General features: G+C 49.2%; 1 protein-coding gene and 2 long non-coding RNA genes across 4 annotated transcripts in view; 2 read left to right on the top strand and 1 right to left on the bottom strand.

Annotated features, from left to right (window-relative positions):
* SYN3 (synapsin III) overlaps positions 1-16,389 on the top strand; it is a 460,560-nt gene that overhangs the window by 340,891 nt on the left and 103,280 nt on the right. The window lies entirely within an intron of this gene.
* LOC139080263 (uncharacterized) lies at positions 3,418-13,344 on the top strand. The gene is made up of 3 exons (XR_011534610.1): positions 3,418-3,671; positions 12,393-12,795; positions 13,260-13,344. It is a non-coding gene; the product is annotated as an uncharacterized lncRNA (long non-coding RNA).
* On the bottom strand, positions 12,450-15,778 carry LOC139080266 (uncharacterized). The gene is made up of 2 exons (XR_011534613.1): positions 15,546-15,778; positions 12,450-12,766 (listed from the first exon to the last, which is right to left on the bottom strand). It is a non-coding gene; the product is annotated as an uncharacterized lncRNA (long non-coding RNA).

Here is a 16,389-nt window from a genome sequence, read left to right as displayed (position 1 = left end):
ACCCACAGAGGGGCCTGCCTCAGTCTTGCCTCCGGGCCACGGGACGGAAAAAGACCTGCAATTAAAGCCCCAATGCAGGCGATGATTCTGGAAATCAAATTCTTGTTTAGGGTAAAGTTTGAACTTAAATTTAGGGAGAAATCATCCCTTCTTTGTCATCTAACATGATAGGGACGCCCTTTAGCAAGATCCAGCATGGTGGGGTGGACACAGGCTGGACAGGGTGTCAGGAGTCCTCGGTTCCCATTTCTCTCCGTCACTAACTAGGGTGTGACCCTGAGAAAGTTTCTTCTCCCTTTTGGGCTTCAGTTTCTCAAACATAAAATGAGGGGGTTTGACAAGATGGTCTCTGACGTCACTTCCTGTTCTCACATGCTGTCAACGTGCAATACATTTTTATAGCATAAATTCTGTGAGACTGAGCTTCTATTTCTTAGAATAGAGCTACCTGTTCCCCCACCCCCACCCAAAAAATGTTTGCTCTAGTAAAACTAGATTTTTATATAAATCTCATTTGCTTAGCCTCATATAACTATTAGCATTCACAATTAGTTATGCCCCAGGATGTAAGACAATTAAAGCAAGATAATTAGTCACTTCCAGCAAAGGTGCCCACATCCCAGGCTTGGGTGCATGGAAGGGCTGAAGCACGTCATGGCTCATGGGGCAAAGAACTAGCTTCTCCAGGCTTGGCCTCTGAACCAGTAACACACGGACCTGGAGGCACATGAACCCATATGAGGTCTGTTGTCCCTGGACCATGGAGAAATGTGGCTGTCAGTCATACATTGTGTGTGTTGGGGTAGGGACTCAGGGAGGAGAGGGCAGGAGCCAGTTGTTGGTCAGACCCAATTTGATCCTCTCGATGACCCAAAAGGTAGGTACAATTTTCATCTCTGTCTTAAAGGAAGTGGCAGAATCTGGACCCAAACTAGTTCTCTTACCTTCCAGTAAGTCTGTTCTTAGCCACAACATGCTGATGTAGGGTCTCCCCACCTCGGCACTATTGATATTTTAGACTGGGTAACTTTGTTGTAGGGGTGTGATGGCTGAATGTCTGTGTCTCCCCAAAATTCCCATTGAAGCCCCAACCTCCAATGTGTTGGTATTTGAAAGTGGGGACTTTGTGAAATAATCAGGTTTAGATGAGGACAAGGGGCTAGGACCCCCGTGATGGGATTAGTGCCCTTAGAAGAAAAGGAAGAGAGAGAGATTTCTCTCCATCTCCACACTCACACCCCTAGGAAAGGCCGCGTGCGCACACAGCAAGAAGGTAGCTGTCTACAAACTAAGAAGAAGGCACTCCCGAGGAATCGGATCCGCCAGCACCTTATCTTGGACTTCCCAGACTCCACAACTGCAAGAAACAAATGTCTGTTGCTTAAGCCACCAGGTCTATGGCATTTGGTTACAGCAGCCCAAGCTGGCCAAGATGGAGGACTGTCCCATGCTCTATAGCATGTTTAGAAGCGTCCCTGGCTCCCTGCCACTAGACGCCAGTAGTAATCTGCCTAGTTGTGACAACCTAAAATATATCTGGGTATTGGCAAATATCCACTGAAGGGGAAAGTTGTCCCCAGGTGAGAATCACTGTTCTAATAGCCCAAGGTGGGAGGAGAAAATGGCAGCCACAAGGCCCAAATAACACCTCACTTAAATTCAAGTCTAAGGAGTGAGCCCAGAGATGGAGTTGGGTGTGGCATCAGTAGGGAAGCATGGACCGAGCCAGGAACCTGGCAAGCAGATCCATGAACTCAAGACATTAACAAACTGAGATGTCCAAAGTACCTCCTTGCGGCGAGCTATCAAGAATGGCTGGGTTGGCATACATCTGAGCAGGCACCGGTGATCCTTAGCTCAGATCCTTTCTTTTCATTAACTCAAGAACCGTGTGTCAAAGCCCTGCTGACTTCCAAGCACTGAGCTGGCCCTGGGAAGCCAAGATGGATGAGCAGCGCAGCCATGCCTGTCAGAGCGTGCATTCTATCAAGAGAGACACGAATGCTAATAACGGCCTTGGTCGTGACAACCTTACCCAGATGTCAGCTGGAGACCTCCTGACCCTTTAGGATCTGAAGAAAATTCCTCGGCCCTGTCAGATTTTTGCTGATGCCTGGTAGGCTCATCTTCTCCGGTACCCACCGTCTTTGTTTGGGGCACTGGCTACCCCGTGGCCATCATCCCACAACACATGAACCCCAGCACCAGGTTCAGCCTTTTCTCCTGCTGCCACCGCAATCAACAATCTCTCCCACCAAGGCTGGTGTGTTTTGTACACTCACCGACCTCCCAGCCAGGTCCCAGGTAAGGGCTCTCGTCTCCTGACGCCGTCTTCCTCCATCTTGTTGGCCTTCCCTACTCTCCCATCCCCCTCCCAGTTCGCCAAAATCTCCAATTTCACCTCATCTTCTTATGCAGAGGTTCCCTGCCACCCTGAGGCCTTGGCACCAGCTGACCCCAGGCCGTTAGGAGGTTCTCCTTCTATCTCAACCACCTACCAAAGTTCTTTCCCCCGCAAAGACTTCCCTCCCTAAGGAGACCTATGGAGGCAGCTTTTATAAGGTGATAAAATCAGTCCGTAGCAGTGTAGTAACACTTGGTGTTATAATAATATTTTTGTCCTCTCTCTAATGTTAGGCAATGAGCCAAGGGCTTGATGTCCATTATCTCATTTTAATAATAGAATCAGATCATTACGGTACTGTGCGATAAACACCCAGCATAGCAATTCAGACCATACTCTTCAGAGTTCAAATCTCAGCTCTGTCTCTTAATAGCTGTGTGAGCTTGGGCTTCTCGCTTCACTGCTCTGTGCCTCCATTTTCTCCATTTGTAAAATCGGTTAGTAGGACTATCTTCCACTTAGGGTTGTTGTAAGGATTGAGAAAGTAAATAAAGGTGTAAAGTGCTTAGAACAGTGTCTGGCGCTTAGTACACATTCAGTAAATGTTGGCTGTTATTGTGATCACTGAAGAATTAACAGAGGGGTTTGAGACTGAGGTTGTCTTACGATAGGGACAGATCATAGGGCAGGAGATTTAGGGGAAGAGTTCTAAATGATGCGTAGGAGTTTGCCCCCAGGAACATCGGACGCTCTGAATTTTATGAAATCAAGCCCTTCTGATCATGCCTTCTCAACCTTGTCAGCTTTCCCTCGTGGCTTTCCTCATCCATTTCTCCTTCCCACAAGGCTCAGTGAGACACTTGGGAAAATATTTTCCAAAATAAATTTCAAGTCATTATTTGACCCAAACCACCCATTTCTGTGGCCCAGCCCTGTCTACTAATGTTACCGCCCTATCCCTATTTAGACTGAGGTTTTATAACTGACCAGCCCTTCACCAGGGCTTCCCTGACTTGCCACCTCCTGCCTGAGTCATCCCGTGATGTCACAATCCCAGATTTATGATGTTGGCCAGTGTGGTCTCAGGGATGACTATAGACGGGACCGGCCTCAAGCCCAGCTGTGAAACCAGTCACATTGTGTTCCACCTCCCACCACCCCATTCTTCCATGATGTAGTGGAAAGAGCATGTTCCGGGCGTCAGACAGAAGGGGGTTGCCGCCACGCTCTACTCTTTCCTTTCTGGGTGATTTTGGACCAGGAGGGCTTCTCTAACTCTCAGTTTCTTCACTGGTGAATGGAGGCCTAAATGACAACGCCTGTGCCGGTACGTAGTAGGGCCACCAACATCTATTGCCACAATTATAATGGGTAACAAACCACTCCAAAACTCAGTGGCTTAAAAAATAACCATTAATCTTGTTCTCGCTGGTTGGGTGGGAATTAGCTGATCTAGATGGAGCCTCACTGGGCATGGCTCCTAGTGGACCAGCAAGCCAGCGGGGGCATGGTCTCAGCGTGGCGAGTGCAGGAGGACAAGAGGGCCACGCCCAAGAGCACAAGCACATTTTAAACCACCGTTTGCATCACAGCTCCTAGTTTCCTGTTGGCCAAAGCAAGTCACGGGGCCAAGCCCAAAATTAAGGACAGGGGAAGTATACTTCTCTAGTGGAAGAAACTACAAAATCACCAGGCAGAAGGTATCAATAGAGAGAGGGGTGAAGAGTTAGGAAGAATGATGCGATCTACTACAATAGATGGGGAAGAAATATTTGTTTCCTTATTCCTAACTCTCTTCCACACCCAGGGGCCTCTTGGTTTCACTGCAGGCTCATGAAAACTCGCTGTGAAGAAAGAGTGTAAATTCACACTCATCGTATAAGCGACTAATGACTGCGGGATAGCGCCTCCCTGTTTAAGGGTGCTTTTCTAACAACAGCAAAAATCATAACTGTTCCCTTGAGTGTTTGCTGTGCAGCAGGCTCTGTGTTCAGCCTATTTGTTGTTAGTGCTGTCGAGTCCCAGGGCCCCTGTGGACAGCAGAGTGGAACCCTACCCGGTCGTTTTGCGCCATCCTCTCACCTTCCGCCGCTGCATCAGACAGTGCTCCGCCGCCGTTCACAGAGTTTTCACGGCCAATTTTTTTGGAAGTGGGTGGCCAGGTCCTTCTTCCCAGTCTGTCTTAGTCTGGAAGCTCTGCTGAAACTCGTCCACTATGGGTGACCCTGCTGGTATTTGAAAAACCAGTGGCATAGCTTTCAGCATCACAGCAACACATAGCTGCGACAGTATGACAACCGACAGACGGATGGTGTGGTTCCCTGACCGGGAAACGAACCCAGGTCACGACAGTGAGAGCACTGAATCTTAAGCACTAGACTACCAGGGCTGGCTATTCAGCCTGTACCCTGTGTTCGTCTGTCATTTGATCCTTGCAGCCACCCCGTGAGGTGGGTGGTAGTACCTTCTCATTTTAAGGCTCAGGGAACCAAAGCTTTGAGAAGTTAATCAACCTGCCCCAGGTCATCGCGCCACTGTGTCCCCAAGACGGTTTTGCAAAATAAAGTATATTGCACCAATTCTACGTTCTTTCCATTAATCCTCTGAGGACAAGGCTCTCACTGGGACCAAAAGTTTAAGTCCAAGTTTCCTCAAACTTCAATCATCAGTCACAACCTCTAAAATTTTTACCATATTTATGTATTGTCTATAACTATAATTCATAATTATTGATTATTGCTTCCATTTGATCCATTTTAACTTAAATAAGTGTATTATAAAAGAAGCTCTATATGACTACCCTAAAGGGAAAACCAGTATCTCCTGACATAAACAAAAGAAGGTCACCCGAGGTTTACAAAAACAAAGCAACATTATGAAATTCATGCTAGATGCTATTGTCTTCCGGGAGCTCCGAGAGAAAGTCAGAAGCTTGCAGGGGTCGAAGGTGTTAAAGAGCTCCAAGCCGAGACTCCCCTTGAAGGCGGCTGAAGGCTCCGCCATTACTTGAAAAGGCAATAACCTTCTCACCATGTCCTTCCGTCTATTTGACGCTATAGCTAGATGTCACCAAAAACCACTGCAGGGGCCGCCAGGAGCCCCAGCCCAGCCCTGTATGCCTGCAGCCTTACAGGAAGAGCCCTCAGTGGGTTCTGAGAAAAGTCCACCAAGGGGCCTTCCTAGAGGTCCTTCAATCCTTCTCTGCTTCCCCTTGGATCTAGTCTGCATAGACCTAAGGAGGGGCATTCTGGATGGCGTCTTCCAAGGGCAAAGGCCAGTTTTCTTATGACATAGAGAATAAGTGGAAGAGAGAAAACCCAAGCACACAAAACAGGTGACCAGACCAGCTCCAAGTCTTGGGCACTTGCAGGGTTATGCAGACCCAGGCTGACTCAGCCCCAGGTAAGGTTCACATGGTTCCCCAGCCACGCAGGACAGGGGACTTGAGGAGAGTCAGCCCTTGTCTTTCATCCCGATGGCTTCTTACTGTCTGGGCAGACCTGCTCACCAAAAATCCCTCCCACGACCCAAGGTCTCCACTCACACCAACTGCTCTGCTTGAAACATCCACCATTAGCCGTCTCCTCTGAAAGAGAACTCGAAGGAGAGTGAGGACACTGTGATGCGTCTCTGTGTCCCTGCGGCATCCACCTCCATCCTTCCCACTGTTTCTTTGCTTCTCAGACTCTGCTCACAAAGGCGGTCCCAGCAGGAGTGCTTCAGTCTTTCACTGAAACCTGAGAAAACCCTCACTCAGAGTTTGCAGGGCCTGGGGCGTCCTTCTCAAGGTCCTCCTGCTTCTGCAATTTGCATTTGCAACCCTCTTGGAGCACCTCTTGTAATACATTCTGCTCTGTCTTTACTGATCTATTATTCCCAAAATTTCAGAGACGTGCTCGAGAAATGTTGAAAACTCAGATGTAAGTCTTTATTAAAACTGCCAACACTAAGCAAGCATGTGGGTAAGAATCTCAGTTCACCATCATCCCAGGAAAACTCTTCAAGAAATGGAACTGGATTTTTCTAGGGTGCAGCTTATTTTCTATTTCAAGCACCGGCATGGACAAAACCTAGTCAATCTGGGGTTCTCTCACCTTCTCCTAGAGTTATGCCAAAGTTTTAGAGCTTAAGTTAGTCCCAAGGTATTGAGAGGGAACGGTCAATATCAATGTCATTGGTCCAACTGGCATCCACGGAGATGTCCATCGCTCTGTAGTCCTCGGTTGACAGTCCACACAGGTTGAATCCAGTCAATTCCATCCCTGTAGTCCCTTTCAGGTCTCTCTGCTGCTCCTGTGCCCCTCCTGGATGCACAGGACTCTTTCTGCCATTCTCAGACCTCATCAGGCACAGGGAATTCTGTGAGAGGCTCCATCCACCAAGACGTTTCCATGTCGCCACTTCTTCTCTAGCATCTTGCTGCCTCCCCAGTGACACAGTTCTACCAGAAAATAGTGCACAGGTCTCCTCTGCACCTGCATCCCACAAAACCTCCTTGGGATTTGCCGCCCACCCCAGGACTCATGCTCCAGAAGCAGGATACACCTCCCCGTCGCCTCCTCCTGCCCCAAATATCCACTGATACAGTTTTATCTCCACATCTCCCCTTTCTCCCCAGACAAGGAAATTCTTTTCCTCTTCTCAGAGGCGAGAAGCCTTACTCCCACTCAATGAGAGATATTCCTCCCAAATCAATGGCCTACTATGCCAAAAGTCATTTTGGTTTTCCTAAGGACTTAGACTTTTGCAACTCAAAAACCAGAAGGTGCTTCCTTTTCTCTCTACTTCCTACTGTCGCTTCCCTTTCCCACAGCAGTGACCACAGAACAGCCAAGTGGCTCAAATGGGGGAGGGTCTCAAGAGAGAGAGGACAAACCGGAGTGAAAAGAAATTGCCAGTTAATTTTTCAGAAATATTATCCAGCCTCACAAACATCGAACAAACGTGAAAGGCCATGCTACTTTCAGGGCAAATAGTTGAAGCAGCCAAATGTAAGATACAAGGAGGCGTTTTTCTGCCGTTCCGTTCCTCGCCCCCTGGCGCTCTCTTGACTAGTCTTTGGCTTCAGCAAGGATTCTGGATCTCCTGTTCTTTTTTCTTAATTTCGTGAGAAAAATGTTCTGAAGGAAGGAACGTCACCCCCAAAACACTCGTCTTTAGCTCTGAGCCTCTCCCGAGTCGGCACCTTCTCTCATTTCTCTCAGGACCGGGACACCTCCTCTCCCAACATTGTCACCTCTCACCATCATCCTACCCACTAATGGCTTTACACCACAATGTTTGAAATCATTCTCCAGAATTGGGCTGGGGTTGGGGTGAGTGAAACTCTCGAGGTACAGAGGAACAGAGACTACAAACAGAGACCTGGACCCAGTTTCTCCCCAACTCCCTCCACTTTCCGGGAACAGCCAGAAAAAGAGGAGAAAGTGGAGAAGGCATCACCCCGGGAGGCCCCCACGCAGCCTCCCCAGGAATGGCAAGAGGGAGGAGGCCGCGGTGGAGAGAGGCCGCCTGTGCTATTCCAGAGGGAATTTCTTCACTTCCTGGCAGGCTCCAGGACACAAACGTGTTTGTTTAGGAGGGGAAGGAATGTCACGGATTGCTCTGGTGGTGGTGAGGAGAAAACAAAAATAATCTGCCCAGCGGTTCCCTCTGTTTCCTGTGCATGTATCCGTGTGTGTCTGTCTCTCTGCACGGCTGCCGGGCTCCCTCCATGTTGGGGCTGGAAGGGATTCATTTGGGAGCCTTGCGTGGAGCCAGGGCCTGCTGAAAAGGCACCCCCAGGGCCCCTGACTCTCACCTGGCGGGACAGCCGCCACCTGGCACCCAGAAGAAGGCCCTTTATTCTCAATTATGGCTTCCTGGATGGTAGAGGGCATCTCCCTGCCTCTCCACCTCCTCCCTCCCCTCCGCCTCCTCCCCCCCACCGTCAGGATGTGTGGTCTTTCTGTCTCCTGTCCCCTAATAAACTGCGGGCTCCCTGAAGGTAGTGACTCCATCCGATCTTCGTACCCCCTGCCTAGCACAGTTTGGCACACAGGAGGCACTCAGTATATGTTCATGGAACTCAGCTCTGTCTCCCATCTCCCTCCTCTCATATTTCTTTCCTCCCAACATCTGTCTTATCTCTTTCTTTAAGCTCAGCCTCTCAGTTAACGCTCTGAACAATCCTATAAGGTAAGGATTGTTATCCTCATTTTACAAAGGAGGAGGCTAAGCTCAAGGTCAAGTACACCCAGCTAGTAAAATATCAGAGCTTTGGGGCCGGCCCAGTGGTTCAGTGGTTAAGTTCACACGTTCTGCTTCACTGGCCTGGGGTTCGCTGGTTCGGATCCCTGGTGCGGACATGGCACTGCTTGGCAAGCCATGCTGTGGTAGGCGTCCCCCATATAAAGTAGAGGAAGATGGGCACGGATGTTAGCTCAGGGCCAGTCTTCCTCAGCAAAAAGAGGAGGATTGGCAGCAGATGTTAGCTCAGGGCTAATCTTCCTCTCTCTCTCTCTCTCTCTCTATATATATATCAGAGCTTTGAAAAATTGGGATTTCAACATGGGTCCTTCTGACTCCTTTCCCCTACAGCTCTCTCCCCGCAGTCCCTTCTCTGTCCTTTATTGTCCTCCCTTTCTGAGTCTGCTCTGCCTCCCTACAAGCACATTTCTAATTCCCCTCCTAGAAATTCTTAGAGACCTCACTCAAGGATTTCAAGGACTCCCTGGGCCTCCAACGGAGGATGTCAGTAGACCCCTGTGGGAGGAGGTTAGGTGGCAGGAAGAAAGTGTGAGAATAAGCTTCATGCAGATCTCTGCTCAAATCCCACCCCCTCAAAGAAGGTTTCCCTGTTCCCTTCCTTTTTTTTTGAGGAAGATTAGCCCTGAGCTAACTGCTGCAAATCCTCCTCTTTTTGCTGAGGAAGACTGGCCCTGAGCTAACATCTGTGCCCATCTTCCTCTACTTTATATGTGGGACTCTTGCCACAGCATGGCTTGACAAGCAGCATGTAGGTCCTCACCCAGGATCTGAACTGGTGAACCCGGGGCGGCCGAAGCAGAATATGAGAATTTAACTGCTGTGCCACCAGGCCAGCCCCTCCCTGTTCCATTTTTTAAGCTCACCTTTAAAAATGTAAACTGCGTGCATACTTTACCACATTCATAATGGATCCACGTAGTGATACGTGTATAATAATTTTTAAGTAGGTAAAACCCACAAATAACGTCATATATTGAGATGCACCCTCAAATTGTTTTGAAAGACTATCTGATCAAAAAAGCTTGGGATGAGACACTGACCATGGTTCACAGCTTTGTGCCTGTGATCACCCTTCTGGAAAATGGAGGGAATCCTTAACCAGAAGGACCGTGGGAGGCTTTCCAGAGGAAATGCGCTGGAATTGGGGGTTCCCATCTTTGGGGGCCAAGGAGAGGCCATCTGCACCCCCGTGAATCCAGCGCTGCTTAACTTGGGAAACCAAAAAAGGGTTTCTCAAACAGTGGGGTCTCCCCGCCTCCCTCAGAGGGCAGTTGTTTGGCTTTTCTGAGAATAATTCACATCCTGGACAATTTACCCACTTAAAGTGTGCAATTCGATGGCTTTTAGTATGTTCACAGATCGGTGCCACCATCACCGCCTTCAACTTCAGAACATCTTCCTCATCCTGCAAAGAACCGTCATGCCCATGAAGCAGTCACTCCATGCACTCCTCCCCTCCACCCCCAGCCCTAAGCAACCACTAATGTGCTTTCTGTCTCTATGGATTTGCCTCTTCTGGACAGTTCATATAAATGGAATCATACAACTTGTGGCCTTTTGTGTCTGGCTTTTTTTCACATAGCATAATCTTTTCAAGGTTCATCCATGTTGTAGCACGTGTGGGTACTTTATTCCTTTTCAGGGTTGAATAACATTCCTTTGTGTGGATATACCACATTTTGTTTATCTGTCAGTTAATGGACATTTAGGCTGTTTCCACCTTTTGGCTAAGATGAATAGTGCTGCTATAAACACTTGTGTGTGGCTTTTTGTGTGGACATGTGTTTTCATTTCTCTTGGGTAGACACTGAGTGTGGACCTGCTGGGTTAAGGGTGCTTGTTTAAAATGCAGGTTGCTGGACCTCCAGACCCTCTAAATCAGACGCTTTGGGAAGAGGCCTGGAATACTCATTTTAAGACACTCCCCAGGAACTTTGAAGTGCTGGACTCAAATGAGCTAATGCTTGTCCTAAACAGGGGAGTTCCACTTTCAAATGGCAAGTCAGATGGAGGCCAGCCCTGCCGACTGCCTGAGATTCAATTGCCATTTGTCGACACTTGTGCACAATTGATTTAGGCTTTTCTCACAGATGATGAGGGCATAGAACCACATTTAACCCTCGCGGCCAGTCTGAGAGATGGGTGCGATTGCCCCCATATTGCTACAAAGAGACAGAGAGGTGAGCCAAACCGCAGGTGCACCCAGCTTACAGCTTATATGGCAAACAGAGCCTCCTGACTTGTAGCCCAGTGCTTATCCACAGTACCTCTTCTGACTCTGTCATCTAAATCAGAGATGAATCCTTGTGCTCTGACAAGGACGAGTGTATTTACGGAGATGGTGAGGGGCTGGGGGCTGGCGTCCTACCCGCTCAGCCCCTCCCTACCCACTTAATGGAACCCCTGGTGCGCTGAGGAACACAGTTCGAAAACCACTGGTCTAGAAACTCTAAGTCATCCCTCAAGGAGGTTTTCCTCCAAGTGAGATTAATACCATTTCATCAAACATTTCTAAACAGCTGCCTGGTGCCAGGCACTGGGGCAATTCTGGGCACACAATAAAAAAACACAGCCCCTGTCCCCAAGGGGCTCATAGTCTAGTGTGGAGGCAGGTAACAATATACGTGATAAATGGGAGATGCCAGAGGTTCATCCTGGGAGTGTGGGCAGAGGAGGCAGCTAATGTGGCCTGGGGGTGAGAGGGAAGGCTTCCTGGAGGAGGTGAGGCCTGAACTGAAAGTTGAAGACAGAACGGTCCTTCCCCAGGCAGAGGGAGGCGGAAGAGGGCGTTTCCGGCACAGAGTCAGCAGGTGCAAAGGTAAAGAGGCAAGAGGAGGCCTGCGTGCCTGCGGAGAGCAAGCTGTTTTGTGGTTCTAGAACTCACAGTCTGGAGAGGGGAGAGGCAGAAAGACATGAGACTGAAGAGGCGGATCAACGGAAGGGAAGCGAATGGGACCTTCTCCCTCCCTCCGGAGAGCCACGCAAAGCAGCGTCCAGTACAGAGCTAACAGGTTCTGACAACAGCTCTCACCCAAGAGAAAGAACTTGATCCCTGGACATTAAAGCAGCCTAAGAAATCCCAGGGACAAGGTGGAGATTAGCGGTAATACCCGACATGTCCACAGTGTAGACTGTGTACCCAGCTGTAAACACATGTGTGTAAGACGTTGTCACATCCTCACAGCCTCCCTACGAAGGTGGGACCATCATCATCCTCATCTTGCAGATGAGGAACCTGAGGCACAGAGAGGTTAGACAACTTGCGCCAGGTCACACAGCAAGCAAGCAGGAATGTCAGGACATAAACCGAGCAGTCTGGTTTGAGAGGTTGTGTTTGGTTAAAGGTGGGTTACCAACAGTTCACACTGGTATGATTTAGAACCTCAGAACCCCCCAAACACCCCGTGCAGAATGGAACGGTGTCCAGTAAATGTTAACTGTTGTTAACAACTGTTGTTGTTTCTGGTTCAGTGTTCTCAGACTGTGCACTTCAATCTCTTCAGGGTGACTCGGGCTCGTGGTGGGGGCTGGACAGGGAGGAACAGGTCCACTTTTATCTGTTTTACATACTAGGACACTGAGTACAATTTGAATTCTTCAAAAAGAGATCCATTGCTTTAAAAAAAAAAAAAAAAGGAAAACCACATGTCTGATCCAACCACCTCATTTTACAGATAAAGAAGTTGAGGCCAGAAAGGTTGAGCAGCTAGTCCAGGGTCACACAGCAAGTCAGTGGCAGAATTGAGCCCAGGGTCCAGATTTCCTGACACCCATTGAAAGAGCCCATTTCTCTTTCTAGGGTTTCGAGATATCCAAGGAAAAGAAAAATGAAACAAAACAAAGACCCCAAGCCAACTTTTCTGTTCAGTTCCAACTGTATTGAATGTTCAGCCACGGTTCTCCCCAAGACGGAGTTCAGCATCACCCAACCCCAGTGCAGATGAAGGGAGGTCAGAGTGTCAAGCCCATTTAGCAATGGCCTGTCACATGGGCGGCCACTTCTCAGTTGCATCTTCTCTCCTCCCCAGCAGCTGGGGGAAGGTTGTAATACCAGTTCCAGCAAAATAATTTTGCCTTTCTAACGGTCCTCCTCAGGGTTCTCAGCGGGCTTCCTCAGAATGGAAAATGGTTCATTTCAGTTGGGAAGATATTCAGAAATTCCAGAGTCCTTCTCTATCAATAATTTGAGGGGAAAAAAATATGTAAGTTGAGTTCCAAGCTCAAAAACCCTTGTATTGCTGGAGGCCGTGGGAGGTTGCCCCATGATCGGAAACAAGGAAGCGGTCAGCAGGGGTCTTTCTTTCTCTATTTTCATTCTTTCTTAAATTTTTTTAAAAGAAAAGCATGAATTCAGTTAAAACAAACGTAAGCTTGGGGTTCAGATGGGGAGATGCAGGAAATTTGCCGGGCTTATCCTGGAGTCTGAGTAAGCCCATCGCCTCCGTCTGGTTTAGAAGGCAGCCTCCTGGAGGAAACCCTCCAGCTGTGGGTTTTCTGCATCAGGTGATCTGTTCCTCCATCCGGCACTGCCCTGAGCCAGATGCCAGGAACTTCACCATCAGCTGGAGCCCAGAACTATACCGGGGACCTTGAAAGCTTCTGTCAAATATTTGCTCTGATTTCCCTGGATGTCCTGATTTCAAATATTTGGCCCTGTTGTTTACAGATATGCCCCGATTTGGGTGGAGAAAATGAAGTCGGTGGGTTGACGCAGCATCAGCTATGAATAAATGTCTCCCTCTATCACAGTCCCTGGGAATCCGGATCCACTTATTTCAACCAACATCTACTAGTCCCCGAGTATAGACCAAATACAGTCCCAGATTCTGAAGATGACAATAAAGAAGATAGAAGATGGGAGAGAGAGAGATGATAGATAGATTGATAGATGATTGATTGAACTATAGATAAGTAAGAAATACAAAGTTAAGAACAACAGCTGAGAGCTCCCGATAGACATCGTTTCCGCCCACAGTGGTAAGGTGGACGTGGCAGAGGTTTCAACGACAGCACAGAGCGGGCCGTGGAAGCCAGCCTGGGGAAACCAAGGAGGGCTCCCTGGGGAGGAGGCAATGCCTGGGGGCAGTCCTGAAAGATGAGTAGGGGTTAGTTAGGTGGTGAGTAGAGTAAAAGGAGAACAGGGGAGCAAAAGCCAGGATAGCCGGGAAACCCCTTGGGATGAAGAGGGAACCCAAACACCTGTGTTGCTGGAGGCCACCTAGTGAAATTAACAAAAGAGTGAAGTGGTCAGATATGCAGTTTCGATCTCAGCCTAAAGTCCTTCTCAGGATGCCTTGAACCCCCTGTCCCATAACGTACTCTGTCTGTGTCGCCTCTGTGCACACAGGAACCAGTATTTTCACTCAGTGCCACAGCACGTAGCAGGAGATGCCGAGAATCATGAATTTGGATAATCATGCTCCTACTGGCGGGCAGGTCAGCACAGTGGTTAAGAACATAGATTCTGGTGCTAGACTGCCACTTGGATTTGAATCCTGGCCCTGCTGTTTATCAGCATTGTGACCTCGGGCAAGTTACTTAACCTCTCTGTGCCTTGGTCTCCTTATTTGTAAAAGAGGGATAATATTGGTCCTACTTGATAAGGTGGTTGTGAGAATTTAATGTTACTGCCTATAGAGTGCTCAGCAGAGCGCCTCATAAGCATTCAGTAAATGTTAGTAAGTGTTGCTTCCACTCTTATCATCTGCACTTTGCCTCCAAGAACCCTCTGCCCCAGGAGGCAGTGCCTGGACTGTCCTGTCCATAGGCTAAGTTCATCCCTGAAGCCAGGCCTTTGCCAGCGGCAGTTCCCTCCTGCCATGCCTTTTCCTCTCCTCCCCCAGGATGTCCAAGCCCACTGTTCTCAGGGTGCCACCCGCAGCACAAAGGCTTTCCCAGGCCACCAGGATTCCCCATCTTGTCTTGATGCCTCAGCACTTGGGACCAACCTTCCTTTAGGGGGCACTGGATCCAGGACCGCCCCGTCACTCCACAGAGATTCAGGTCCTGGGAGGACAGTGGAAAATGGCCTCTCTTGTTTCAGAGACCCTGGGGTAGAAACCGGGGGCTCTCCCACTTTCTAACTATGTGCCCGGCCCCTCTGAGCCTGTGTCCTCAGATAAAAATAGGGCTAATAAAATCATACCATCTTGATGGAGCCGATAGGGATGTCAAATCAGAAAATAAATATGCAGTGCTTCATAAAACTAGTAGCCGATACTTTAATTATTTTTATGGGCCTGCCACTAAGGGCTTTACATGACGTCAGATCAGTCCATCCCCACATCAGCCCTCGGGGGCAAAGCGCGGTTATTTCTGCCCTTTGGTAGATGAGGAAACCGAGGCCCAGATTGGAAGAAGTAATTTGCCTAAAGTCGTACGCGGCTATGTGGATGAGCTGGGCTAGAAGCCGAGGGTTGTGGCTTCACAGCCAGCGCTCTTGACCACTGTCTAAACTGTCGAGTTCTGGCCAAATGAGGGGCTTTGGATTCTTATCCACAACTACACAGTGAACTAATGGAAGTGGTGCCAAAGACATCCACGGCAGCCCCTGGGTCTTGCAAACCCCGTGCGCGTTACATAAATAGAAAACGAGATTAGGAAAACACAGCGAAGCGGCGACAGCCCCGGCTTTTTGGTTTATTTCTCTACCAGGAATATAATCAACCCTTGAGCCAAGTTGAGAAAAAAATAGGAAGGAGAAGGTTCAGGAGGGTGTTTGCCAAACAGCATTGAAGGCCTGGAGGGCTCCTGCCCCAGCGCAGAGCTTCCTGCCCCAAACCCCGGAGCGCAGAGCTGCAGACGCACTGTCATAAACCCTCAGGGCAGGAAGGAACCTTGGGGCTCATCTGGCCCGTTCCCGATAGTTCACAGAGGAAAAAGCTAGGGCCCCAAGGGCAAAGTCTCTTGCCCAAGGTCACATGCTGCTATTTCCCCTTGATTTAGGACTTACCAGATGCTGAGCCCTGACAAACACAGTCTCACATATGGATGAGACCCTGAGACCCTGAAAGAAAAAGTAACCTGCCCCAGGTCTCATAGCTGGAAAGTGTCAGGGCTGGGATCCCAAAGGTCCGAGCAGGTGCTCCAACCGCCACCGCACGCTGCCCCTGGGAGCGGGACCCCATGTCCCCGTTGCCAGTTCAAGTCTCCTTTCTTAACACCAAGCTGCCACCTCCAGTGTCCTGGGAGGGCCGTCACCCCTCCTCCCATCACATCCCAGCTGCGGTGCTGGAACACCCAGGGCTCCGCATGGGCCTGGTGATCTGGGGGCACGCCCACTCACACACCCCCCAACACCCCCACATTGTGCAACAGAGCCGTCGGTCCAAGAGTTGCTGTAACACCTTTATCTGTCTGGGCCAGCCTCCATCTGCCGATCTGCAGCGTCTCGCTGGCGCCTGGTGAACCAGCAGAAGGGCCGACAGGATCCTGGCGCTTCACTATCTGACTTGTTTTTGTAGGAAGTCCATCTGAGAGCCAAAAGCAAATTCTTCGCCTCCTAGACTATTCGTTCCCTGCCTTTGGTGGCATAAAAAGGGCTCTGGCTTGGGCAAAGCAGGCTTTAGAGTAGACGTGCTGGAGTCTGATTACTCTGGGTTCAAACACTACGTCGCCACTTGTTGCTGTGTGACCTTGAGCAAGTCACTTACCCTTTCTGGGCCTCAGTGTTTTCATCCATAAAACAAGAATCTTAACAGTGCCCATCTCGTCGACTAGGAAGATTAAATGAGATAATGAATGTAAAGCACTTTGATGTCTGACATGTAGTAGCTGTTCGATAAAAACTGTAATTA

The sequence above is a fragment of the Equus przewalskii genome, chromosome 29 (assembly GCF_037783145.1).
Source record: "Equus przewalskii isolate Varuska chromosome 29, EquPr2, whole genome shotgun sequence".
Lineage (NCBI taxonomy): Eukaryota > Metazoa > Chordata > Mammalia > Perissodactyla > Equidae > Equus > Equus przewalskii.
Note: the sequence above shows the minus strand (reverse complement) of the source record. Positions and strands in the feature narration are given on the sequence as shown.